The sequence below is a fragment of the Engystomops pustulosus genome, chromosome 11 (genome assembly GCF_040894005.1).
Source record: "Engystomops pustulosus chromosome 11, aEngPut4.maternal, whole genome shotgun sequence".
Lineage (NCBI taxonomy): Eukaryota > Metazoa > Chordata > Amphibia > Anura > Leptodactylidae > Engystomops > Engystomops pustulosus.
The window spans coordinates 82951172-82978771 of NC_092421.1; positions in this window are offsets into that span (position 1 = coordinate 82951172).

Sequence of the window (27600 nt, forward strand, 5' to 3'; positions counted from 1 at the left end):
AAGTTTATCACAATATTTTATTATTCTAGCGTCAATATTTGTTAAGATGGATTGTGATCTTATTGGAAAGATAATGGGTTGTGGATCCATTGGGGTTTTAGACCGGGAAGGGCGATTTATGACACTAAACTGCCCTCAGGTTCTTAGGGAGTGGTCGGTCAGTGTCCCAAAAGCCCCCTAAAGGAAAACTACTCCTGCGAACAACAAAAAACAAAATACAGATACTCACCTCCACTCCTCTCCAATTTCGGTTGTTCTTCTATAATGTTGACACTCCGGGATCGCCTGGAAAAAGGACTTATAATTAGCAGACTGGAGCATGGGGACAAGATGTCCGGTGCTCCTGGCCGCTAGTTACTCACGCCTCCTGCATGATAGATGCCTCCCTCTCCAATGTTGGAGCAGGAGGTGACGTCACGCAGGAGGTCACACAGGAGGTCATGCCCAGAGCATGGGGACAAGACGTCCGGTGCTTCGGGCTGCTAATTACAAGTCCTTTTTCCAGATGATCCTGGTGTCAACGTTAAAGAAGAACACCACGGGGATCGGGAAAAAGAGGAGTGGAGGTGAGTTCCTGCAGTTTGTTGTTGGTAGTGGTAGTTTTCTTTGAGCTAGTCTAAGCTAGTATAAAAAAATCTTTATACTTGAGGACCCATCTGTGGTGCTCCCTGTGACTGCTCAGTAATTTATTGAACACACAGCAGAGCACCCTGGCTTCATTGCGCAAGTGTCGTACCCATGACGCATGTGTAGTGAATCTTGAGTGTAGTGCGCCGGCTTCATTGTGTGACAGCACATGCATGAGGAGCTCCGGACCAATGTAAGTTTAAAAGTCTTTTTTCAATAGTGGGCACAGAGGGACTACTTATAGGGCAATTTGAAACACTACAGCACCATAAGAACCTGTAGATGGTTTAGTATCCCGAATCATCCTGACGGGTGTCATTTACTTTAAGTCTACACTGAATTGCCTTTTCCAAGTGAACGTTTAACCATCAGACATGGATCCGGATTTACTTGGACAGAATCACTAGGTCACATTCTCTTGGAGTAATACTAATAATGGCGACAACTGGACAGGGGGGATCAAGAGATGCTAGTTTAAAGCACCAGGGTTTTACTTTGACAGAATTACTAGGTCACATTCTCATGGAGTAGTACTAGTAATGGTGAGAACAAAACTGGGAGGCTCAGGAGATGCCACGTCAAAGCACTAGAAGGGTTAGGCAGAGAACAGTCACAGGCTGGCCGAGATCGGGGCAAGAAGTGTCCAGGTACAAACCAAAGATCAGGGCAGTTGGGGACATCACTGAGAATAAGAAGTAGGATCAAGTAGGATCAGTGGACCCAAACACTTTTGCACACACAAGTTGAAAGCTAGGAACTTATATCACTCAGGAAACTTTCTGTGACGAAAAGGGCCTTTTAAAACTAAGGAATTTGGTGGAACCACTTGTGTTACGTGTGGGGTCCCTTTGGGAGAAGGGAGATGCACAATTTTAGGTATAAGACATGCCGACAGGATGTCCACAATTGGGAAGACAAAGGTCAATGCAATGGAAGGAAGTCGATGGCATTAGAATAATAATGTAACAAAGCTAAATAATAAATAAATAACATAAAGAATTGTAACATTTCTGCTGTATATACAAGACTTTGTATCCAGATCTTTTCCACTGATAGCGACACATTTCCCATCCTTAACCCTAAGCAGCTGCCTGAGCTTTAATAAAGGGAAGGAAACAAAAGACGTATTTACATCGGTGACACATCTCTCGCTTGGCTTTTGAATATGGAGATGGATATAAAGCATGAGGCAGCATGTCACAATCTCTCACTGTTACCATTTAAATACACAACAAAGCGCAAGTGTTGAGAGGCGGAATAAAAAAAAGAAATGATCGCTTGCAAATGAGATATTCTTCCGGCCGCCCGGCATTAGACTCCAGGACGGAGGGCTCAATTTCCCAATCTCAGGTGTATGATTAAAATCAATTAAATCAGTCTTCCAATGTCAGAGGCAACATTCTCCTGACAAACGAAATTATGCAAAAAAAAGTGTTCTCTTCACTCTCCTCAGCACCAATCACATCCACAAATGAGATTAAAATTCTCAGCTCAGGGATTTCAAAGTGATATTTTCTATAAGAACATGAAAAGTCCCGGGAACTTTGTAGTCTTGTGGTGCTGAGATTTTGATAGCCTGTGAATGTTAGATATGTTCATTTCATCACTATCTAAAGTGAAAAGTTAAACAGAGAAGTTTATGCCCGACTCCTATACATTTTATGGGGAATTTTTACATTCATATGCCAGGAATATTTCTGTTTTCATTCTTACAGAAAATATATAGTATTTTTTGTTATTATTTTTATCATTTCTGTTACTGTTGTAATAACAATAGTTTGTATTTTTATTATTGTTACGTGAGTAACATTTTATAAAATTTCATAAAAATTCCAGCACTACTGGGGTATTTATCAGGGCTTCTGCGACCCCTGAAATAAACGCGAATGCTGGCTTATTGCTAGAACTTGAGATTATTTACCTCTTTCCGCCACCTCCACACCAGGGGGCGGGGAGTGGAGTAAAGGGGGCAAAGCCGGTTGGGGGTGGGCCAGTCTCCCCCAATGTAAAAATTTAAGAATTTATCAGCTGCGTTTATTTCTACACCCAGGTCCTGCCTGTGCAGGAACCCAGCGGATACATCAAGAGGCCGGGGCACAAGTTCTGGCGTGTGATAAATAACCCCCATTGATTACAGACATTTAGGACAGGTCATCCATGTCATATTGGTAGTGATCTGACTCTCAGCACCCACATAAATCATCTTTTTAGACAAACTTCAGCGTTCAGACTAGGGTAGTGGTGACCGTGGAGTGAAGCTACACGGATAATCCGAATTTTCCCTCCAGTAAGGGCGTCCTCAAGACAACAATACGATTAACAGCAGTGGCAGAGCAGGGAACCATAAGGGAGCCACTGTAATAAATGAGAGGGTTTTTGGCTGTAGTATAGCAAAAGGTTCTCCATCTCTGTTATAGGGTGTCATGATATACAGTGGGTGATCGTTAGTTTGTAACTCTTGCCTATGTCTGTCCATGCTGACAACAAACACAAACTGTTACAGTAATTTATTTATTTTAAATAGATAAACCCAACTAAGGGCAAAGTGATAAACTGCAGGATCCACGCACTGAATAATAAAATCATAAATCATGTAGAAACCATAAATATATATAGAAAATTCCACGTTATTGTTCTAATCAAACACAATGGAAATAGTGTCCTATCGGCACCGGGATTTGCAGGACTGGATGTGTAAAACCATATGAGAGATAGAAGTCTATGGTACATGCGGCGAGTTGTTGGTGCAACTGCTAGAAAGTTACGTTTAGCGGAAGTGCAAAGTCTATGGAGATGAGTCTAATTGTAACGGAAGCATGAACTGTTGTAACAATAGCGTTCCTGCTGAACTGCCGCGCGCCTATCTACCCATCACGCGCTGCATCCTCAATTCCCCCAGGACGACATCAGAACCTTAAGTAGGCAGCTCCTATCACCCTTTATTCTACCCACGGAACAGAAGTGTCTACTACTTTTACGTCTACCACATTGAGGAATATAATATCGGACCTGATGAAGGGAACGGTTCGTTCCCGAAACACGTAGTCCACCCTGTACAAGTGTTTTGAAAATAAAAATCTGAATCCACTAAGCAGCGCATCACAAGACCTTATTGTTTTTGCATCTCTTCCCTGTTGTAACAATGATATACTACATCCTATATTGGTTACCTCAGCTGTGAGCTGGTATTCCAATGGAGCAAATTAACTTCTACTGGAAATGTTTGGGAATAAATCAAATGCAACGCATCCGTAGTTGATCCATTTTGGCGCATGTGTAGAGGATGCCGTCCACTGGTGCACCACAAGGTGAGGAAGGCTTAGATGATTTGTAGAGGATGCCATCTGTCTTCAGCGCATGCACACAGCAAACCGCTGACGCATAGAATGGGGCATCACATACCTGGGATATACAGAGGCTAAAACATGTGGGAGAGAAGACGATTGTGCACAGCAACCGCCTTGAGGATTACAAGTACAAATTACTATAAAATCAGATGGGTAATGTTGTGCCAGTAGTTTGCGGCTCTCGCATATGTATGTCTATGCATGACTCAGTAACCTCTGCTGCATCTGGCACGCCACTGGCTGCCACTGCTTTGCGCATGCGCAATAACTCTGCCTTCAGTGTCTGCCGTGCGCACACACATCATTGTGCGCATCGCCACTGAAGCTACTGTGCAGATTCAAGTTAGCCAATCACAAGTAGAAAGGGACAGCAGAGGCTTCTGGGGTGTAGCCTTTGCTCTTGTTCCACGGAGATGCTACTTCACGCCCCAGTAGCCTCTCCAGAAAATTTGCACATTAGATAAACTGTAGATTAGGTTAGAAATTGTTCTAGGGTTAGGGAAGCACAGTTTAGGGTTAAGGATATTAATTAAAGATCTACCTTAATACATACAGTACATTTCCTTTAAACTCAAGCAACAAATCCGAGTAACGTGCAGCCAGCCACTAGGAATTTTGGGGCCCCTGACTGGAAGATTTTCGTGCCCTCCCCCCTTCCCATTGGTGTCCATTGCCACATTGATACATAACATTGAATACAACATTTTTAAGCCATGACAAGCAAGACAGGCCCCTACTCTACTGCATGTGTCCACTCAGTATATAGATAGCCCAAGCACATGCCCCCTCATTATATAGATAGCCCTCCGAGTCCATAGTCAGCCCCCAGTCTGCAGTCAGGCCCCCACGCAGTCCATAGTCAGCCCCCCAGTCCACAGTCATATACAACCAGTCCACAGTCAGCCACCCCCAGATCTCAACAGATACCCCCCTTTAATGAAATGTCCACCCCAGATGCCCCCTTTTAATGAAATGACAACCCAGATGCCCCCTTAAATGAAATGTCCACCCCATATGCCCCCTTAAATGAAATGTCCACCCCATATGCCCCCTTAAATGAAATGTCCACCCCATATGCCCCCTTAAATGAAATGTCCACCCCATATGCCCCCTTAAATGAAATGTCCACCCCAGATGTCCCCTTTTAATGAAATGAAAAAATCTCTACTCACTTTCAGCTCCTTCTCCCCGGCCCCCCGGCTTCGTCTTCTCCTCTTCCGGCCTGGGCACATACACCATGTTGCAGCAGTGTCACAGCGTCATAGTGTAAGGACCCGTGTGGCGCATACACTTTGACGACAAGCGCCCATGACTCATAGTGGTGCGCCCAGGCCAGGAAAGGAGATGACAAAGCCGCGGGGCCGGGGAGAAGGAGCCGAAGGTGAGTATAGATTTTTTTTTTCCGGCTGGTGGCGTTTTGATTGGAAAACAGGGGGACCCTTGAACACAGTCTCACTAGACCCCCCCCCCCCACTCCATGTTGGCGGCCAAACGGAGGACGCTGAAGTTCGGGTTCGCTCATCTCTACTGGAGACTACTTGTAGAAAAATGTACAAAACTGTTTACAAGTAATAATGCTGATTCTGCAAAATAAAAGTTTAAGACATTCCAACTCTAAAACCCTCTAACACTCGAAAGAATCCAACTCAGATATTATACATTTAATTTATTGCCTCTAATTATCGTTTATATTGAGGATCTCATTTTCCTGTTTTGTGGCCTGTTCTGGTGCATTCATGATCCTTTTTATTGCTGCAAAGTTATGTGCAGAAGTCTGCGCTCCCTCGTGAGGAAATAGGACAACAATCCACCAGAGGGAGCTTAAACTCTGCAACTTTTTTTCTATATATTTTTTTTTATTAATATATGTTTTTATTGCCCACTGAATCTGCATCTTTGCAAAACAAAGTGGCAAAATATTTTTCTAATTTATTATTTTAAGTAGTTTATTTTATTATTATTTTTTTCAACTTGTTTATTTCACTTTTCTTTTTTTTATATGGATGAAAATTCCACCCTTTATGTCCCCTCTCGTTTGATTCCTAGAACCTTGTAAATATTTCATAACTTAAAATGGAAAGCAATGCTTAGCCCTAATTGCTTGTGATTAAATATGCTAATTACATTTTGGAATATTAATGACACATACGGCAGCCGCAGTACTAAGTGGTTTAATTATGCAGTGACACAACATGGCAAAAAAAAAAAAGAAAAATAAATTGCTTTTTTAAAAAAAAAAAAATTAAAAATGGAGCCGTTTATATAAATATACGACAAGTCGATATTGTGTAAATTTTTTTTTTTTTTTTAAATATTTTTGGATTTGAGAAAAAAAAAAATCTTAAAGCTTCTCGGCTCGGAGTGACTTTGCGTAGTTAAGTTACTTAATTAGCATCTATAACAAGTTCAAGTATTTACGCAATAAAAAAACGCCGGCTGTGCGTGTGATCTTTTTTTTTTTTTCCCACACAGCTGTAGACGAAAATTACCAATTGCCTTTGACTTTTGTAGCAAAACATTGCCAATGTTTTCTGTTCTCACATCCTTCCATTCAGCTTCATCCATAATTAACTAATTACAAGCACCCATACAAAAACCATATATTTTCCCAACATTCCCATATGCCGCTCTCGAAAACACTGACGGACTCATTACCATATGAATATGCGCAAGACGGATGGAGAACACATACAATATGCAGATATGAGCGTTAACTATTCCGTCTCACAATTAGATCAACGTCTTTAATTATTCAGGAAAAGCTGCTTGTTAATATTTACAAGGATTGTTTGGAATCTTTTTTTGCCTCGTGTGATATTGTAGGAAACGCTCTAAAACCTGTTTATAGTTTATTGTATCGATTTTGTTATTTTTTCTCAGAATTTTATGAATCCATTCTGCTTTTGCGTACCGTATTTTTCAGACTATAAGGCGCACGAAAAATCCTTTGATTTTCTCACAAATCAAAGGTGCGCCTTATAGTCCAGTGCGCCTTATATATGATCCGTACTTACAGACAACAGCTGCCTTGTACTGTGCACAGATCTGCCACCTGCTGGTCATTCATCCTTATAATCAGGTGCGCCTTATAGTCCAGTGCGCCTTATATATGAACCGTACTTACAGACAACAGCTGCCTTGTACTGTGCACAGGTCTGCCACCTGCTGGTCATTCATCCTTATAATCAGGTGCGCGTTATAATCCGGTGCACCTTATATATGAACCGTACTTACAGACAGCAGCTGCCTTGATCTGTGCACAGGTCTGCCACCTGCTGGTCATTCATCCTTATAATCAGGTGCGCTTTATAATCTGGTGCGCCTTATATATGAACCTAGACGCTTTAGCAGGCATTTATTCATGGTGCGCCATATAATCCGGTGCGCCTTATATATGAACCTAGACGTTTTAGCAGGTATTTATTCATGGTGCGCCATATAATCTGGTGTGCCTTATATATGAACCTAGACGCTTTAGCAGGCATTTATTCATGGTGCGCCATATAATCCAGTGCACCTTATATATGAACCTAGACCCTTTAGCAGGTATTTATTCATGGTGCACCATATAATCCGGTATGCCTTATATATTAACTAGACGTTTTAGCAGGTATTCATGGTGTGCCATATAATCCGGTGCGCCTTATATATGAACCTAGATGTTTTAGCTGGCATTTATTCATGGTGCGCCTTATAATCCGGTGCTCCTTATATATGAACCTAGACGCTTTAGCAGGCATTTATTCATGGTGCGCCATATAATCCAGTGCACCTTATATATGAACCTAGACCCTTTAGCAGGTATTTATTCATGGTGCACCATATAATCCGGTATGCCTTATATATTAACTAGACGTTTTAGCAGGTATTCATGGTGTGCCATATAATCCGGTGCGCCTTATATATGAACCTAGATGTTTTAGCAGGCATTTATTCATGGTGCACCATATAATCCAGTGCGCCTTATATATGAACCTAGATGCTTTAGCAGGCATTTATTCATGGTGCGCCATATCATAGTATCATAGTATATAAGGCTGGAAAAAGACGCAAGTCCATCAAGTCCAACCTTTAAGAATTAAATAAATGTTTTATCCCCATAACCCGTGATATTTTTGCTCCCCAGAAAGTCATCCAGGCCTCTCTTGAACATGTACATAGAGTCCGCCATAACAACCTCCTGCGGCAGAGAGTTCCACAGTCTCACTGCTCTTACAGTAAAGAACCTTTGTCTATGTTGATGGTAAAATCGCCTCTCCTCTAGGTGTAGAGGATGCCACCTGTCTATGGCGATGGTAGAACCGCCTCTCCTCTAGGTGTAGTGGATGCCCCCTGTCTATGGTGATGGTAGAACCTCCTCTCCTCTAGGTGTAGAGGATGCCCCCTGTCTATGGTGATGGTAGCACCTCCTCTCCTCTATGTGTAGAGGAGGCCCCCTGTCTATGGTGATTGTAGAACCTCCTCTCCTCTAGGTGAGGCGGATGCCCCCTGTCTATGGTGATGGTAGAACCTCCTCTCCTCTAGGTGTAGAGGATGCCCCCTGTCTATGGTGATGGTAGATCCTCCTCTCCTCTAGGTGAGGCGGATGCCCCCTGTCTATGGTAATGATAGATCCTCCTCTCCTCTAGGTGTAGAGGATGCCCCCTGTCTATGGTGATGCTAGAACCTCCTCTCCTCTAGGTGTAGAGGGTGCCCCCTGTCTATGGTGATGGTAGAACCACCTCTCCTCTAGTTGTAGAGGATGCCTCCTGTCTATGGTGATGGTAGAACCTCCTCCCCTCTAGGTGTAGAGGATGCCCCCTGTCTATGGTGATGGTAGAACCTCCTCCCCTCTAGGTGTAGAGGATGCCCCCTGTCTATGGTGATGGTAGAACCTCCTCTCCTCTAGGTGTAGAGGATGCACCCTGTCTATGGTGATGGTACAACCTCCTCTCCTCTAGGTGTAGAGGATGCCCCCTGTCTATGGTAATGATAGATCCTCCTCTCCTCTAGGTGTAGAGGATGCCCCATGTCTATGGTGATGGTAGAACCTCCTCTCCTCTAGGTGTAGAGGATGCCCCCTGTCTATGGTGATGGTAGAACCTCCTCTCCTCTAGGTGTAGAGGATGTCTCCTGTCTATGGTGATGGTAGAACCTCCTCTCCTCTAGGTGTAGAGGATGCCCCCTGTCTATGGTGATGGTAGAACCACCTCTCCTCTAGGTGTAGAGGATGCCCCCTGTCTATGGTGATGGTAGATACTCCTCTCCTCTAGGTGTAGAGGATGCACCCTGTCTATGGTGATGGTACAGCCTCCTCTCCTCTAGGTGTAGAGGATGCCCCCTGTCTATGGTAATGATAGATCCTCCTCTCCTCTAGGTGTAGAGGATGCCCCCTGTCTATGGTGATGGTAGAACCTCCTCTCCTCTAGGTGTAGAGGATGCCCCCTGTCTATGGTGATGGTAAAATCGCCTCTCCTCTAGGTGTAGAGGATGTCCCCTGTCTATGGTGATGGTAGATCCTCCTCTCCTCTGGGTGTAGAGGATGCCCCCTGTCTATGGTGATGGTAGAACCTCCTCTCCTCTAGGTGTAGAGGATGCCCCATGTCTATGGTGATGGTAGAACCTTCTCTCCTCTAGGTGTAGAGGATGCCCCCTGTCTATGGTGATGGTAGAACCTCCTCTCCTCTAGGTGTAGAGGATGTCCCCTGTTTATGGTGATGGTAGAACCTCCTCTCCTCTAGGTGTAGAGGATGCCCCCTGTCTATGGTGATGGTAGAACCTCCTCTCCTCTAGGTGTAGAGGATGCCTCCTGTCTATGGTGATGGTAGAACCTCCTCTCCTCTAGGTGTAGAGGATGTCCCCTGTTTATGGTGATGGTAGAACCTCCTCTCCTCTAGGTGTAGAGGATGCCTCCTGTCTATGGTGATGGTAGAACCTCCTCTCCTCTAGGTGTAGAGGATGCCCCCTGTCTATGGTGATGGTAGAGCCTCCTCTCCTCTCGGTGTAATAAATGCCCCCTGTCTATGGTGACGGTAGATCCTCCTCTCTTCTAGGTGTAGAGGATGCCCCATGTCTATGGTGATGGTAGAACCTCCTCTCCTCTAGGTGTAGAGGATACCCCTGTCTATGGTGATGGTAGATCCTCCTCTCCTCTGGGTGTAGAGGATGCCCCCTGTCTATGGTGATGATAGAACCTCCTCTCCTCTAGGTGTAGAGGATGCCCCCTGTCTATGGTGATGGTAAAATCGCCTCTCCTCTAGGCGTAGAGGATGCCCCCTTGTCCTGGTCACAGGCCTAGGTATAAAAAGATCTTTGGAGAGATCCTTGTACTGTCCATTCAGGTATTTGTACATTGTAATGAGGTCTCCCCTCAGTCGGCTTTTTCTAAACTGAATAATCCCACATTTTGTAATCTGTCAGTTTATTCTAATCCCTCCATTCCCCTAATAATCCTGGTTGCTCTCCTCTGCACCCGTTCCAGCTCTACTTTATCCTTTTTATACACTGGTGCCCAAAACTGTACACAATATTCCATGTGTGGTCTGACCAGGGATTTGTATAAGGGCAGCACTATGTCTTTATCATGAGAATCTATTCCTCTCTTTATACATCCCATTATTTTATTTGCTTTAGCAGCAGCCGCCTGGCTCTGGTCACTAAAATTAAGTTTACCATCCACCAATACCCCCAAGTCCTTTTCAGCTCCAGTTTTACCAAGTAATTGACCGTTTAGAACATAATTATATTTTTTGTTTCCATGGCCCAAGTGCATAACTTTACATTTATCTACATTAAACCTCATCAACCATTTCTCTGCCCACTCCTCAAGCTTCCACAAATCCCTCTGTAATGCTAAACTATCGACCTCAGTATTTATTACTTTACACAGCTTAGTATCATCTGCAAATATTGAAACTTGACTGTGTAAACCCACTACAAGGTCATTAATAAAAATATTAAAAAGAAGTGGCCCCAATACTGACCCCTGTGGCACTCCCCTGGTAACATCAACCCAATCTGAGTATGTGCCATTAATGACCACCCTCTGTTTTCTATCACTAAGCCAATTACTTACCCAGATACACAGATTTTCTCCTATTCCCAGCAGTCTCATTTTATATACCAACCTTTTATGTGGCACGGTGTCAAATGCCTTTGAGAAGTCCAGATATACAACATCCACAGCGTCCCCCAGATCCAGTCTTGAACTTACCTCCTCGTAGAAACCAATCAGATTAGTCTGACAGGACCGATCTCTCATAAACCCATGCTGACGCTGGGTTATAAGGTTGTGCACAGTGAGATACTCCAGGATAGCATCTCTAATAAACCCCTCAAATATTTTCCCTACCACAGCAGTTAGACTCACGGGTCTGTAGTTTCCAGGATCGCTATTTGATCCTTTTTTGTATATTGGTACCACATTTGCTATGCGCCAGTCCTGTGGAACATAACCAGTCCTCAGTGAATCTTCAAATATTAAAAATAACGGTCTGTCTATCACCGTACATAATTCATGCAGAACCCGGGGGTGTATGCCATCTGGCCCAGGTGATTTATCTATCTTAGTGGTTGCGAGGCGGCGCCGTACCTCTTCCTGGGTTAAACTGTTGACATTATAAAAAGAATTTACATTATTCCTCATTGTGTCTTCCACCAGTGAAGTACTAATCCGGTGCGCCTTATATATGAACCTAGACGTTTTAGCAGGTATTTATTCATGGTGCACCATATAATCCGGTGCGCCTTATATATTAACTAGACGTTTTAGCAGGTATTCATGGTGTGCCTCATAGTCCGGTGCGCCTTATACATGAACCGTACTTGCAGACAAGAGCTGCCTTGTACTGTGCACAGGTCTGCCCCCTGCTGGTCATTCATCCTTATAATCCGATGCGTCTTATATATGAACCTAGACGTTTCAGCAGGCATTTAGTGATGGTGCGCCTTATAATCTGGTGCGCCTTATAGTCCGAAAAATACAGTATGCTTGTTTTTAAGTAATTTTTATTACTAGATCCTTTGGATTGCATTTTTACACTCAGTGCCTGAACTTTTGACATGACTTATTAAAGGGGTTATCTGGGATTATTAATATATTTTTAAAGAAATCTCCCATCACAATCCATCCTGATAAACCAGGGACATTACTCATAGATCCAGGCACTGTGACTGTGGTATCTTCTTATATTTGTTATCCATGGCCTCCTGCCTTCTAAAATCAATTTTTATAATCATGCAAATGAGCCAGAAATGCTCTAGGGGGAAATATCAGAGCCCCTCTGTGCTATAGCTTCACAGCCAGTTACACTGTTTCCCCCTCAAACAGTGGGAGGATCACTCTTGCACAGTGTAAGAGTCTGTGAAGCTACAGGAAAGAGGGCTTCAGGCTGATTTTAGAAGGAAGGAGGCCATGAACAACAGATATAAGAAGATTATCACAGTCACCGTGTCTGGATAATTCCCTTATTAATGCAGCCATCATCGTGAAGATAGATAGATAGATAGATAGATAGGAGATAGATAGATAGATAGATAGATAGATAGATAGATAGATAGATAGATAGGAGATAGATAGATAGATAGATAGATAGATAGATAGAAGATAAATAGATAGATAGAAGATAGATAGATGATAGATAGGAGATAGATAGATAGATAGATAGATAGATAGATAGATAGATAGATAGGAGATAGATAGATAGATAGATAGATAGGAGATAGATAGATAGATAGATAGATAGATAGATAGATAGATAGGAGATAGATAGATAGATAGATAGATAGATAGATAATAGATAGATAGATAGATAGATAGATAGATAGATAGATAGGAGATAGATAGATAGATAGATAGATAGATAGATAGATAGATAGATAGATAGAAGATAGATAGCTAGATAGGAGATAGACAGATAGATGATAGATAGATAGATAGATAGATAGATAGATAGATAGATAGATAGATAGATAGATAGATAGATAGATAGGAGATAGATAGATAGAAGATAGATGATAGATAGATAGATAGATAGATAGATAGATAGATCGATAGATCGATCGATAGATAGATAGATAGATAGGAGATAGATAGATAGATAGATAGATAGATAGATAGATAGATAGACAGACAGACAGACAGACAGATAGATAGATAGATAGATAGGAGATAGATAGATAGATAGATAGATAGATAGATAGATAGATAGATAGATAGATAGATAGACTAGCACTACTGTATGTAGCTTCTGGTGATGTTGGTGATGCCCAGTTACAGATCATTGCCATCAGGTGAAGCTTCATTAGGAGCCCAGAACATTCAGTGATGTGGAAACAGTCGATGAACTTTCGCATCTGCTGCTCCGCGGTTGGGACTGCAGCCAGATCACCTATTTAATAATTACAATTCTAATTTTCACAATGATACAATGTTTCTATTTCTATAGGTTTAGATCCTTCAAAGAAAATCTACTCAGGAAGATGAAAACAGATTTATTCTGAACAATGTAGAAAAAGATATAAAAAAGAAAGAGAAGCCAATGTTATGGAATTTAAAGGAAATCTCCGGTCATAATCCAGAATAATAAACCAGGGACGTTACTCCTAGATCCAGGCACTGGGACTGTGGGATCCTCTTATATTTGTTATTTATGGCCTCCTTCCTACTTAAATCGACTTTTAAAATTATGCTAATGATCCAGAAGGGCTCTGGGTGGTGTTACCAGAGGCCCCCTCTACTGTAGCATTACACTGTCTCACTCTCCCCCTGTTCTCCCAGCATTTCCCCCCTTCCTGTGTGTATTCTTACACAGTGGGAGGGAAAAGTGCTCAGGCACAGTGTAGCAGGCTGTGAAGTTGCAGCATGAAAGTGCTCTGATAACACCCCGAGAGCCCTTCTGGCACATTAGCATAGTTTTAAATGTTGAATTTAGAAGGCAGGAGGCCACGGATACCAGATATAAGAAGAGACCACAGTCCCGGTCCCTGGATCTATGAGTAATGTCCCTGGTTTATCAGGATGAATTTCAATGGTAGATTTCTTTTAAGGACACATGAGTTTTACTGATGGTAAACGTGTCCTACTAACCAGTTCTTGAGGGACTGTTCTTCTAGGACTTCTTTTAATATAACTTTATATGCTGCAATTTTGGCAACATGGAGTTTTGCTAATCAGTCTGGGGCTCTCCGGCTATGTCACCAGAGCACCTGAGAGGGCCTCCTCTTATAATTTATTCACTCCCCCGTTCCCCTATGAGTCCCGCCTGGTCCCACTTACCCACAGTAGGTCTGTTACCGGACTGCAGCACTGTTACCGGATGGGGGGAAAAAAAACATGTAACACAAGGAAACAGTGAGATTGATAACGACTAAGGACGGTAATCCTCCGAAACGCGTCAGTTTCTTCTGAGCATATGCTGTAAACTGTTAATCTTTTTTCAATAAAAAATGGACTTTTAACTATTACCAGTTTGGATTGCTGGAGTTTCCCACTTTTGGATTATACGAGTGAGATTGATAAGTTACCAAAGAAGCAGAAGGAAAAACAAGCCAAAACAAACAGAGATAAGATAAATGAGCAGAAATTCTAGAAATCCCTAGAAGAACAGTTCCTCGGGAACTGGTTAGTAGGACTAGTCTATCGTTAGTAATGTAGTTTATTGTATTCGTTTTTCTTTGTATTATGTCTATATAATAATATAATTGGTGGGGGCCCCTTTAAGGGCAAAGTGGTGGGGGCCCCTGGGAGCGCGCCCCAGGCGCCCCCCTATAATCCGTCGCTGAGAATCCCTTTTCAGTTGAGAAACTCTCTAGAATAAAGGTTTTCTAAAATAAATAATAAAAAACAAGGCGTCCAAAATTAGTCTAAGGGTGGTAGAAATGTCGTATAGTATATCCCATTCAGTCCTGGGTGGCAAAACCTGGCAACCTCTGCTCTGGAGGCCTCCAGTGACTATATATGTCATATAAAATATGCTCAAACCAAAAAGAAAAGCTATTCATATCGAATATTACAGCAAAGGGGGCGCAATGCAAACACATTCACTTATGTCATTCATTTACTTAAGTGAAATGAAATTCTCCTCCACATTCATCCTCCCTCATCTACCGTTACAATACAAATAATAGATTCCATTTCCTCCTCGATGTTTTTTCCCTTAATTTGTTTTCCTTCAAAGAGGTTTTGCATCTGATGATTTATAGAAAAGCGTTAACAGTTGCCAGATGGTCGTGGTCTTTGGGTATAGCCGGCTCGCCTTCCCCGGCTCCTCAATAAGCAGGTTTAACCACTTTTGCTGTGGGAATACGCTATTTGGCTTTGTGCATTCGCTAAACTAAAGTTATTTTAGTCTATTTCAGGAATGCAAAGTGTCCGGCCAACAGGTTTTTTTCATTTCGAAAACAATGTGAATGTGGGAAACACAATATAAAAATCTAATAAAACAACTCGGCCCCGGCCAGATTTCCCATCTAAAACAGATACGTCTTACAGAGATCAACAGTTTACTTTACCGATCACGTTGATCGCCATCCGCCGTGCCAAAAAACTGGGAAAATTTAATACAGGATGAGAAGGACAACCGCTCCGACTCCAGGTTACATTTCATTTACATTTCTCATCCAATTTTCCTGCAGAAACAATAAGACGGTAAAATGAAAATGTTAAATGAAATCACAAAACAAGCAAAACGATAAACGCAGCCAAAAAACCAAAAGTTAAGGCCGGGAATTTAATAACAGCAAATCATAAGTCTTGGGTCGGTCTGACTCTCCATTCTGGGTATTTTTTTCTCGTGTCTTACTCCATGATAAAATCGATTTATTTTTAAAAAATGTCAATGAAAAAAAGCTATAAAAAAACTATTCAAAATGCATGAAAGTGTTTTTATGGGGATTGTCTGGGGGAGTGTCTAAGTATCGGTGTCAGAACTATCCGATGGGTTCTTGTGTTCTGTGCACCACACCCAGGGCTGCTCTTCTTGAGGCTGTGATTGACAGGTTGAGTTCATTCTTTTGGCTGAACTGGGTGTAGGTTCTGCAGAGATGGGTGATTAGCTCTTGTTTCTGAGCTGGGTGTCACAGTTCGGAAAGGGCGAACTGTCAGAGAGTCTCTTAGGGGAGAGTCTGTGGACCTTCTGGACCGCGGGGGAAGGTATAAGGCCTGCGGTGGCAGCCAAGGTAGCAAGGAGATGCAGGAAACAGTCCGAGTCTGGGATGACAGCAGAAACACAGAGGAAGACTGGTAACACAGAAACAAGGAGGAAGACTGGTAACACAGAAACACGGAGGAACACTGGTAACACAGAAACACGGAGGAAGACTGGTAACACAGAAGCACGGAGGAAGACTGGTAACACAGAAACACGGAGGAAGACTGGTAACACAGAAACACGGAGGAACACTGGTAACACAGAAACACGGAGGAACACTGGTAACACAGAAACACGGAGGAACACTGGTAACACAGAAACACGGAGGAACACTGGTAACACAGAAACACGGAGGAAGACTGGTAACACAGAAACACGGAGGAAGACTGGTAACACAGAAACACGGAGGAAGACTGGTAACACAGAAACACGGAGGAACACTGGTAACACAGAAACACGGCGGAACACTGGTAACACAGAAACACGGAGGAACACTGGTAACACAGAAACACCGAGGAACACTGGTAACACAGAAACACCGAGGAACACTGGTAACACAGAAACACCGAGGAAGACTGGTAACACAGAAACACGGAGGAACACTGGTAACACAGAAACACGGCGGAACACTGGTAACACAGAAACACGGAGGAACACTGGTAACACAGAAACACGGAGGAACACTGGTAACACTGGCACGGACTGAGGACACTGCTGGACTGGAACCCTGGAAAGTTAATTGTAAATACTCAGTCAGAAAATGGGTCCCCTGGTACAGAGCTCATCCTATGGGGAGGTGGCTGTTGAGATATGCAGTATGTAGCAATTGTTAGACTGTATTTCAATGCACAAGGGAATCATGGTATTACATAGTATCCATTCAGACCACAAGACGATCCTCAAACAGAACATTAAGAGATCAGTGATTTCATGAGAAATTAGGTCCCCAAAACCCATAGAGGGTCAAGCTCTCATTGATCTTCCTCTCATTTTTTTTGCATGTGGACTTCACAGAATTTTGAGTGTCCATAAGATGCAGGTCCCACCTCTAATATACTACAGGTGGCTGGCAGGCTATATACTACAGGGGGCTGGCAGGATATATACTACAGGGGGCTGGCAGGCTATATACTACAGGGGGCTGGCAGGATATATACTACAGGGGGCTGGCAGGCTATATACTACAGGGGGCTGGCAGGATATATACTACAGGGGGCTGGCAGGCTATATACTACAGGGGGCTGGCAGGTTATATACTACAGGGAGATGGCAGGCTATATACTACAGGGGGCTGGTAGGCAATATACTACAGGGGGCTGGCAGGCTATATACTACAGGGGGCTGGCAGGCAATATACTGCAGGGGGCTGGCAGGCTATATACAACAGGGGGCTGGCAGGCTATATACTACAGGGGCTGGCAGGCTATATACTACAGTGGCTGGCAGGCTATACACTACAGGGGGCTGGCAGGCTATATACTACAGGGGCTGGCAGGCTATACACTACAGGGGGTTGGCAGGCTATATACTACAGGGGGTTGGCAGGCTATATACTACAGGGGCTGGCAGGCTATATACTACAGGGGGCTGGCAGGCTATATACTACAGGGGTCTGGCAGGCTATATACTACGGGGGCTGGCAGGCTATACACTACAGGGGGCTGGCAGGCTATATACTTGGAGGCTGTGACCAATGCATTTTCCACCCTCAGCTTATACTCAAGTCAATAGGTTTTCCCAGTTTTTGGTGGTAAAATTAGGGGCCTCGGCTTATACTCTTGTCAGCTTATATTTGAGAATATGCGGTACTTGTGGGAGCTGAGGACCCAAAGTTGGGTTCACAACAGGGTAAAGCAAAATGAACAAGGTTTTAGGAATTGCCTGGTGGTGTTGAAGGATGAGAATTTCGAGAACTGTTTTATGAAATGTTAGTCTGAAAGATTGGCTGGAATTGTAAGCCATAAAAACATAAAACACATAAGAAAACCTATTTTGTGACAGTGAATACCTAACCTATATATCGGAAGATATTGTATTACGGTGTTTTATAAATGCAATAAATGTTGGCCATGGAAGCGCAGTACATCACGAAAACAAATGCTTTCACTTATGGAAATGCAGAAGTATCAACATAATATATTTGGTGCGGAGCGCGTCTCGCTAAAAGTGTTTTATACGGAAAAGACAACACATTAAAGGGAAAGATTTTGCTAAGACAACAGTTGTTGTTGAGCCATATGTCTCGTGTTTACAGGCAGGAGCAAATTAATAATTGATGTTTATAAGCCTCGCGATGTGGACCGCAGCAAAAAAAAAGCGGAAAATCCAAGACGCGCCATCCCGTAAAATATGATCTGATTATTATGTCCATTCAATATCCGTCCATGTGGATTCTAATATAGTAGAGTAATTAGAGTCTTGTGGCCACGCGCCTCAAAATGTGTGCAACACGGGGTTAAATTGAATGGACCCAGTTCTCTTCATTCCCCTTTTTGATATGATTTGATTAGGGGTTTTTTTTTTTTTAGATTTTCCTGGGTTTTTGTGTTCATTTTTTATAACAAAAATTTTTTTTGTTCTTTACTGAGGTCAAAATTATCTGGGCAACTTATGGTGAAGGCAGGTGGCACGTGGGTCATGTTCTGGATGAATGTTCTCTCTATGTAATTATCTATCTAGATCCCATTCCTTAACAACCAGTGGGTTGTGGACCCACCCAATTGGCTTTGGTTTGGCTTAGGGACTATTCTCAGTGGTATTGTTAGGGTGGGATTTCACTGCCATAGGGTTGCTTCCTCTCCAAATAGTCTCAGTATAGGTGGTAGTGGACCCAGGCAAGTTAAGAAACACTGGTGCAAATCACCAAGGGGTCCCGGTAAAGACTCGTCAGGGCAGGTGGCCTTCTCTGTGTAGTCAAATATCAGGTTGTAGGCCTGGACCTCTTTCAGAACTTGAGTCCTGGACTTGCAGCTCAGAATTGGGGACAAGGACGAGTCAAGTTTGTCAAGTCAACATAGTTGAGCTGTAACCCGGAGTGGTGCTGCAGATCAAGCTGGGGCCAGAAGACAAAGAAGTCTAAAATCCAGACCAAGGACACTGTACCTTGATGCTCAGGCACCTTCCTATTGGACAACGTGTTGGGGAGCAAGGTGCTTTGGACTGTGAGTGACCCAGGTGCCATGGTAGATAAGGGTAGGGAGTTAATGGTGTCTGTGATTTAGTGACCTATCTGCTTGTACATTTCATATATCAATGGAACGCCCTCTTTATTGTTGGGTTTCCGTAAACAATGGACCTTTTTTAGGTCAAGAGAAGCCGAAACTGTTGGAATTGTTGTTGAAAACTCCGATCTATGAAAAGTGCTAAAAGGGTTATACAGGGACTTACCATCACCTACTGAACGATTCGGAGTAGGATCATTTTGCACCTCGTTCTCCGACCCATCCTTTAAGGAAGTCGTTGTCATATAAGTTGTTTCTCTTCCTTTTTTTACCCGTCTGTTTGACAACCAGTTTTAGACCAAATACAGAACATTTTTGTGAACTTTTTATTGAAGGAAACGCTTTCTAAGGTTTGTAAAAAGAGGTAAAATGTTCAAACTAATAAGTGTTCCATGCACAATAACGCCCCTGGGGAGCGGGCCAGCCGGCAGCACTATTGATTACCGGGCTGGAAGGAGCCTCCTATTAAAGGAAACAAACATTATTCCTGAGTCACTTAAAGGGTGTGAAGTAACAGACAATGTTCCATGTCATCCTCCATCAATGTCCAGATGAAATCTCCTGCCTTACAAAGTCCTCACATCTTATGGTGGTAATATTGATGCATTTGGACATTTTACACTTAGTTTATGTAACTTTGTTCCCAAATATTTATAAAAAATACCTTTTTTTGATGTGTGAAACCTTGAGATCGGTGACGCTACATGGACACTACTCATATATTCCTACAGAGGAGATCTGTATCAGGTTGTCCTTGTAGAAAATGTCTCCTTCTAAGAAAGCCGCTGATATTGTTGTGCTACTTTCATTTTGAGCCTTGGCTGCTGCAGAACATCTTCATACAAACTTCAGCTGCTGCAAAGCATCTTCATACAAACTTCAGTTGCTTCAGAACATCTTCATACAAACCTCATCTGCTGCAGAACATCTTCATACAACCCTCAGCTGCTGCAGAACATCTTCCTACAACCCTCAGCTGCTGCAGAACACCTTTATACAAACTTCAGCTGCTGCAAAGCATCTTCATACAAACTTCAGTTGCTGCAGAACATCTTCATACATAAACTCAGCTGCTGCAGAACACCTTCATACAAACTTCAGTTGCTACAGAACATCTTCATACAAACTTCAGCTGCTGCAGAACAATATCATACAAACCACAGCTGCTGCAGAACACCTTCATACAAACTTCAGTTGCTGCAGAACACCTTCATACAAACTTCAGCTGCTGCAGAACATCTTCATACAAACCTCAGCTGCTGCAGAACATCTTCATACAAACCTTAGCTGCTGCAGAACATTATTATTACAGAATTTTTATTTTTGGAATACATCAAAATGTCTTAATAAACTTTTCAGTTACTGCTGAAAATGAACACTAATTTGCTGCAGAACATCTTCATAAAAACCTCACATGCAGCAGAACCTCATAATACACATCTCTAATACTGCAGGACATTGTTACAAAGTCTACCACTACACATTGGGGCACATTTACTTACCCGTCCACGTCGCGATCCCCGATCCGGAGTGTCCAATGATAGTGCGGTCTGCATCCCCCTTATGAAATGAGCCCCATTATCTTCCATCTTTATCCCGGCGCTTGTCTTCCTTAATCTTGACTCCCAGGGATCACTTGAGAAAGACTCATAAAAAACAAGTGGCGATGTGTACAAGCACGGGATCAAAATGAAGAGGACAGGTAAGTATGTGCATTTTTTTTACTTTTATTTTGCAATAGATTTAACTGTAATAGAGTTAAAACGCCTACCCCGACTTGAACACAACAGAATTTTTAGTTTATGGCACATTCCTACTTAGGACACATTTGAGCTGCTGCAGAACCCCCTGCAGCACCTCTGCTGCTGCAGCACATCATTACACACATCTCATCTGCTGCAGGACTTCATAAGACACATGTAAGCTGCTGCAGAACCTCATCCTACAAATATCAGCTCCCGCAGGACTTTCTCATACAAACCTCAATTGCTGCAGAACCTCAACCACGAGAGAAAATCATTTTGATCTTCCAACTTCACATCATAGTAAATCGAAAAGATTTCGAAGCAGTAAGTTATGACCAAAAAAATCAGAAACAAATCAGTCCCCATGACACTATTCCTCTGCTCCTCTTCTTATTAATAAATTGGCAAATGGCGAGTTATTTGTTATCATTCTCCTTGTCAAAGGGGCGTCTCCACAGTCGGGCACTGGCAGCCAATTGGAAAGATTAGGGACTATGTAGGGACACGCCCCCAACTGGTAACACCCACTTGGTAATGTATAAATAAACATAGGGAAGGCGCAGTACAAAGTTATCAGCAAAGATGCCGCAGAATTGTATAAATAAAGAGTTAAATTCCATTAATGTGCGACTGGTCGGGTTCTCGAATTATTCACATACAAACTATGCAAATACTTCCATTAATTCCTGTCTTCTCGGCAGATTTCCTTACATAATAGATGTCATGAATTTGGAGAAGATTCTAAGACAAACGTCTTATCGTTTGTCTCCAGGTTCATTTATGAATATGGGTTATACATAATTTAATGGGAAATTGAATTGTAAACATGAGGAGTTTAGAAATTATAATTTATAATAATCCATGTTGCCCATTATAACATATCCTCCGTACACCCCCCTGGGATATCGACAGACATGTCAACATTCATGTTTAGTACAAGTGATGGCTGCATTGTGCTCTTATATATTCCGGATGATGGTTGACTACGGTGTAAGTAATAGAGGATTCCCGTAGACAGGAATTGATACTAATCTGAGACCCCAAAGAGACAATACAAGAGTCTCCTTTCACACAACCACATGCACACACCCGTGCCGGGACCTGGGCATAGCATACATTTGGCTGGAGAGGTAAAAGGTTGAGCGTTCCTCACCCCTCCCCTCTCCATAGAAAGGCATGCTGCCGGGCCGTAGTTATGGCAAAAGATAGAGCCTGCTGGCATGACATGTCTGTGTGCTCACCATAACCTACCGTGACCAGCGCACTCCTATGGTGGCCATATGCTAGATGCTCTTCGTACAGCTAACATACGGCTGCCATATACATTCGAGTGCAAGGGTCCATACTGTGTGATATTGGGATGATGTATCAAATCTTTGGCTTCAATTTTCTCCCGTACAAGGCACAATGCCCAAAAATATCCACGAGATGCACAAGGTCTACTTTATCACCCATGTTACCATAAAAGCAACAATGTGAGTGTGAAAAGGTCCTAAGAAGGTATCTGGAAGAAACATCGGAGAGTAGAGGACCTCTCTTTCATGTCTTATGTAAAGATGTAAAGCTTTTGGGCCCTAATGGAAAATGGAAACATGGACTATTCACCTAACTTACAACTTTACTTGTGGTAGAAGAACACTTGGGAGTCTACAGGTACCAGGAGCCAGGTGCAACTCCCTATAATTACACTCCGAGCCCTGGGGCTTCTCACAAGGGACCAAGTCCAACTTCTACCTCCTCAAACCCTACATCTACACCCATACTCCCTGTGTCTCCTATTGTACCTCTAGGGAACACCCAGAGGAAGAAAAAGCCAGACTAGAAATATCCACAAACTTGTAGTAGAATTTAAAAACTTTATTGTAAATAATGCATTAAAACATCCAGGTGGTGACAAATGCAGAAGAAAAGGGGGGGTGTGCATCACCGGAGACAATATGGAGGAACATGCATATATATGTGAGGGGATAAGACTTATGTATTGAGTTGATGGGGTACTTGTTATGAACCATCAATGTGGCTACATGACATACATAAGTAGTATATAGTAATCAAGTAAGAAGGCAACCCATCACAACATAGAAAAATCTTACCCTAGCGTTTGAGGTAAAGCTCCACTGTCCGGGATGGCACCTTCCCCCGACGTGCGTTTCGGCTCGGAATGAGCCTTCGTCATACTCCCTGACTGCACACGCTAAAACCATAACTCTAACGCTCTTCTGTAACTACGTTCCTCATCTTTCCTCTTGCCTTGATACACCAAGGTTAGTGGTTCAAAATGGCCACCTAGAGAAGACCTTTGACAGAGCACCAGTTTTTTTTTCCTATTCAGAGCTGGTCACGTAGCACCACACATCTCCAAATATCTCGAGGAAAGGCAAATCTGTATGAAAGATGTCATTGGTGGTCTTGCTTCATTTCATCTCGTATCCTTCTCATCGTACCCGGTTTGCCATTGACGCTTCTTCGCCTTTCTGATATCCGGCGCGCGTCAAGATCTAAAGTGAGAGACGATATCTTGTTTTATTAGCCTTTTTTATTACATTTAATTTGTCTACAACGGGGGCCGTTTAGAATGATTTAGTGATTTATGATCGGAAGATACTAAAGTGAAAACAATTATTTCGGCTTGCTTACAAAATGGAAAATGTATCTTTGAAATGTCCTAAAGCGAAACTATTAAAAGAAGATAATGGATGTGGAGCACCCAAGGCATGCCAGTGACTAATTAATAAATTACTTGCTAAAACAAAGTCAGATGCTCCATTCATGTAGAAACAAGTCTGAGTAATGTGTTTTTATTGCAGAACCATCACTAAGGAAGGTTCGTGTCATGTGAAGAGACCTGGAAAATGTCTGAGAATATATTACATTACGATGCACCTGCTCCGAGAAGACGTCTGAGAATTCTTCATTCACTCTACAAAGCTTTGATATTTTAACCAAGGAATGGGAAATATGAGTTACACATTTCTGTTTGTTGGAGAGTAATTAACTATTATGATTTTTTTTTTTACCGTTTATTTACTTACTTATTTATTTATTTACGCTTATTTTTACCGTATTATTTTAGATATTATTCAGCTTTATTTTTTAAGGAAACCTATCATCAGGAATCAGCCCTAATCCGTAATATACTAGACCCGGAATGTAATACCACTATGGAGGTACCTATTAAGGTAGATTCGGTGGTAGGTGCATCTAATGTATGTGAGGGTAGCCCTTTTTAGGGCTAATCCTTTACTCCCCCTCTATCTTTGCTAGAGTAGATGGAGCTGAGGCTTCATGGCGTAACTACTCCACGTTCAGTAACCTCTTTGATCCTCCTACCAAGACATCTTCAGCTCACAGCTACTGCGAAGCCGAAGTTCTGTGCATGTGCAAAACACAGACCAGTGGCTGCGCAATCTCGGCTCCAAAACCGAAGATACCGCGCATGCGCAGAACCCCCACTTTGCGGACCAGTGTGTGCAGCTCCTTGTAGCTGTGCGCTGAAGATATCTGGGTAGGAGGATCAAAGAGGCTACTGGGGCTTGGAGTAGCCGTGCAGTGTAGCCCCAGCTCCGGCTACTCCACGCCCCAGTAGCCTCTTTAGAGAATTTGCATATTACCCTGATTAAAGATTAGAAAAGATATAGGGGAGTAAAGAATTAGCCCTTAAAAGGGTTATCCTTACATACGTTACATGCACCTACCATTGAATCTACCTCAATAGGTAGATCCGTAGTGGTAGGTTTCCTTTAAGTAACATGTAAATTACCAACAAAGGCTACTGGAGCATAGCATGCGCAAAGCTCCAAAGAAACCGGCGGCATATCTGTCATGTCCTGTCATGTGGTGATGGTATGAGATGACTTCTCGTAGCTTCGGAAAATATCAATATAAGTTATACAATCTTTTTCACAGTAACCAAAATATTCTAAAATTTTGATAATGCTGTAAATTAACTCTCACTTTCTGATATTAGAATATACCTTCTCTTTCTTAAAGGGATCAGCTAAGAGAGATCCCCTTTAAGGAAAATACAGTTTCAGATTTTATAAAATAAGAGCACATTGTCATCTACTGATTTTATATTAATATAACAGATGAAACGTATATCACGTATCTCCAAACAAATATCTTCACATGATCCTAATGTAGAAGCGTGTGTATATCTGTGTATAATGGCCGCTGTCCCTTATTCATGCATGAAATCCAAGAATCACAAAACAAATTAATTTGTCCCGGTGTCTCTCAGCGCCTCCTGACCTGCTCTACATGTAAGACAAGCTCTCGTGGCCCAGTGGATTTCAAGTGCCTAAGGGCAGAAACCTATTACAAAAACATGACTCCCCCGCCCCCCCCCATCATCCTTCACCTTCTTCCTTGTATTATTGATGGGACGTTGGAGGCGTCTGCAATATCGTATTGGACCAAAGTTCTGGTCCAGGAACTACAGTAATTCTTTTGTCATTCATTGGATATCCCAGTATATTATGTATATGGAGGACACCACTTAAAGGTTTTATCATCTGACCGTAACTTGTGGATATTTTTAGGACATTAAAAATATCCAAATTTTGTGGTTTCAATACAGGTCAATAATTCTATGCTTGATGCTTGATTTTTTTGCTACTATTTTTCTCATTTGTTGACTAGTTTCTACCCCAAAATATATGTTGTACAGGCAGTTGAATTTGGAAGTCGAAACTGTATATATTATAATTGTAGATCCAGACTAATTTTTTTTTTTTGCCCCAGTGACAATTGGAGTTTCAAAATTTTTTGCTGTTATGGGACCAGGGATCATCAATAAAGCTTCATTACAGGCACCTTACAGCTCATTGCAGTCTGGGACTAGATCAGTGATGGCGAACCTTTTGGAGATGCCCAAACCAAAACCCACTTATATGTCCCAAAGGGTCCCCTGAAGAGGAACAATCTTGGTTCCCAGAGCAGGCGCTCCAACAATAATCTCTGTCCACACTTTCTTGTTCCTCCTGTAGCCCTGGAGGCCAAGGATGTGGCTTTAAAATGGCGCTGAGCATGACACATCCTGGGCTGTATTAGACCACAGGAGGAAACCCTAAGTCCTGTCTGGAAACCTCTGTGTTGTGGTGAAGGTCTAGGTGCCCACAGAAAGGGCTCTGAGTGACACCTCTGGCTCCCATGCCATAGGTTCTCCACCACTGGACTAGAGTAAAGCGTTCAGAGAGCTTCACCAGAGGTCACAGTGGGCAGAGAGGTCCGTCTGTAACTAGGGGTCGTCTGTCAGTCGGCTGTCCTTAAGTAGGGGAACGCCTGTATATTTAAGACACTTTTGATCAATCTGCTCCAGTGTGTCCACAATGTTTCTCAACCATTCCATAGGTTTCATAGAAAGCACTTACATGTGACCCCCCTTCGGCGTGTGCTCTCCTCTTTCTTTATACAGGTGCACAGTCTGTGGAATTCACTCTCCTCTACCTTGTGTTTCTACTATTTCCTCATTTTCATCTGCTATGAATCAACTTCTTCTACTTCCTGTGGTTTTCTCTTCCACCTCTTTCCCCTTGTAACCAATACAGGCAGTCCCCGGGTTATGTACGGGATCGGTTCTTTAGGCTTGTTCTTAAGTTGAATTTGCATGTAAGTCGGAAGAGCTATACTATATCATTGTGGCTCCAGACAAAAACATTTTCTGGCCTAGTTACTATTGTATTTTTGAAATTTTGTGCCGTCATGGGAACAAGGAATACCAATAAAGTTTCATTACAGACACATTGCGGTCCGGGAATAAAAAAAAAAGCATCCAGAGACTTCACCAGAGGTCACAGGGGGCCGAGGGCTCTGTCTGGAGCTAGAAGTCGTCCGTAAGTCAGGCGTCCTTAAGTCGGGGATCCCGTGTAGTCTACAGCCTTTTGCTTATTTGATATGTGTAAGAAGCAGCAGCACAACTAAGTAAATACAGGGGTTTGTCAGGACTTTACAACAAGTTGTAGAAAATACTTTCATAGGATTGCTTAATGATTAGACATGAGCAGACCTAAACCTTAGGTTTGGCATCCCCCATTCGGCTGCTCCGCCTAACTCGACATGCCGCTTAAAGGGCAACGGATCAGCCAAACAGGCAGCCTTGAACCCCTAGAGACTAGATATGGCAAGAACTTGGGGCCTTGAGTCCAACAAGAAAATATTATCCCTGATCCCGCTAACTATAAAATCAGTACAAGAGTGTTAAATCTATAAATGGTATATTAGTAAAACATGAGCAAAAATAGAATCTTCCCTTCCTGGCCATTTTTTTCTCATGACCTTGAAATGCCCTTTTGGCAACAATTCGTAATCACAAAGGTGGAGACTTCAGAATTTAGGTTTTTAAACATACATCTTATGAAAAGGAAAGGATCTGAATGTCTTGGGATCACTGATCCTATGGTGATCCGTTACCCATCTCCCACCGGCAATAAGGTGGGAGATGTAGTTTTACAATCTAGTGTTACATAGATGTATCCAAGGGATTTTGCATACCCATGTGTCTTCAGGGTGGATATTTTTGATGCTCAACCTC